The following is a 2,238-nucleotide window of genomic DNA, read 5'->3' as shown; positions in this document are numbered from 1 at the left end:
GCTGTTGCTTGATGGATCAGAAGTAAACATCATTTTGTATATTAAGAATATCCATGTGACAAGGAAAATGTACTGGACATTTTTAGAACAGATTTCTCCAAACAAAAGTGAATGTGATAATAAAAAATTCACAGATATAATCCATAAATTAAGAAGAAACATTAACGATTGAACTTCTACTTGTAAGAAATGTGAGAATATGTTTGCTGATCTCCTACCAAAATTGTGGGGTCTGAAAAATTGAGACAGAGAAGTAAATCACATAAATGCTCCAGTAACCATAAAAACAAAACCTCATTTAAATAAATCACACAATTTCATTACAAACTTGAAATTAATAGGCTTGATGTAAGATGGTGGCAACTTTATACACACACACACACACACACACACACACACATATATCACCTCCAAGTAATATGGCCGTTAGGTGGGTGAGCTTTGCAAAAAAAAAAAAAAAAACCTTTAATTAAATTCAAAACCAAATCTCGTATCTCCACTAAGAAGCTTAATAATTTATAAACTTTTCTGTATCTCAGTTTTCTTACTTCAATATAAAAATGACAGTAGTGTCATGTATTTAAGAGAGTTATGAAAAAATCCTTAGGAAATGTTTAACATGCTAACAATAGGGACAAACTGTCAATAACTGTTGGTCATAACAGTGTTATATTAAAATGTATTTTATTTATTCAGTTAGGCTCCATTTTTCTGCATATAATTTTTTCATATTTGAATTTGAATAAATGCAAATATATAAAATGAAAAATTACAGTGATACAAATATTTTAATAGGAATCACTAAGAAAGTAACCTGAAAATTATAAAAATTCTAACAATTATGTAACCTCTTATCTATGTTTATGAATATAAAGAAAATAAACCTAACAAAAGTGACATTGCACAGTGGAAGGACCAATGATACTGTATAAAACTTGGTGATACTGAGGAAACAAGAGAGAAAGTGAAATTGATTAATCAATTAATGATACATAATCAAAAAGACAATAAATGAGAAGAAAACAGCAGATAGGTAGAAACAGATCTAAGAGAAACCCCTATAGATATACCAGTTTGTTATTCTCTTCATGGTTCTATTCACAGCAAGCTTGACATCCTTGTTTCTGAGGCTATAAATAAGAGGGTTCAGCATGGGCACCAAAAATGTATAAAAGACTGAGAAAATTTTCCCCTGGCTCATGGTTTCATCAGATGATGGCTTCACATAAGCAAGTAGCCCAGATCCATAGAAGAGACTGACCGTTATGATGTGAGACCCACAGGTTCCCATGGCTTTGGACCAACCCTTACCTGATGACATTTGAACGAAACTAGAAAGGATCCTAGCATATGAAACCAAGATAATGAGGCTAGAGAAAGAGATAACTGTACCTACCACAACAAAGCTCAGAAGTTCATTGACATAGGTGCTACTGCAGGAGAGCTGGAGAAGTGGGAAGATGTCACACATGTAGTGGTTGATGATGTTAGAATCACAAAACCTGAGCCTGACCATACACCCTGTGTGAGCCATGGCCCCAGCAAATCCCATCAAGTAAGAACCAAACATCAGTGTAAAACAAATATCGGGTGACATAATAACCTTGTACAGTAGTGGCTGACAAATGGCTACATAGCGATCATAGGCCATGACTGTCAACACATAACATTCTGAGCTCACAAAAAAGCAGAAGAAAAACAGCTGAGTTATGCATCCTCTGAAGGAAATAGTGTTCTTCTTTAAAACATAGCTCATTAGCATTTTGGGGGTAAAGACAAATGAATAACAGAAATCAATGAAAGAGAGATTGAAGATAAAAAAAGTACATGGGGGTGTGGAGGTTTGAGTTCAAGAAAATGAGACTCATTAAGCTCAAGTTTCCCATCACAGTGGCTGTATAATTCACCAAGAACAGAGCAAATAAGGGCAACTGGAGCTCAGGTTGGTCTGTCAGGCCCATAAGAATGAATTCAGACACTGAAGAGTCATTTTCCATAATCATTTGCTACATGTGTGGCACCTGAAAGAACAAATATAGAAATGAACTTTAATCAATAGCGCATTTTTCTCTCCAAGTGGAAAGCTTGATTTAATGATTTCCCAGCATGAGGGAACACATAGGTGGCCCCCCAAAGAGCAAAACCTATGTGATGATTCCTAAGTCATCCCTATTTCTGTTTCCTCTACCCGTAATATGCATCCACAGAAATGTCAATTGATCGCCAGTGGCTCAGAAT

General features: G+C 35.2%; 1 pseudogene; it reads right to left on the bottom strand.

Moving 5' to 3' along the window:
- Positions 1-1,045: 1,045 nt before the first annotated feature.
- LOC101994746 lies at positions 1,046-2,027 on the bottom strand (annotated as a pseudogene).
- Positions 2,028-2,238: the final 211 nt, after the last annotated feature.

This window comes from Microtus ochrogaster, chromosome 5 (assembly GCF_000317375.1).
Source record: "Microtus ochrogaster isolate Prairie Vole_2 chromosome 5, MicOch1.0, whole genome shotgun sequence".
NCBI classification, from domain to species: Eukaryota; Metazoa; Chordata; class Mammalia; order Rodentia; family Cricetidae; genus Microtus; species Microtus ochrogaster.
This window is presented reverse-complemented; position numbering and strand designations above follow the sequence as displayed.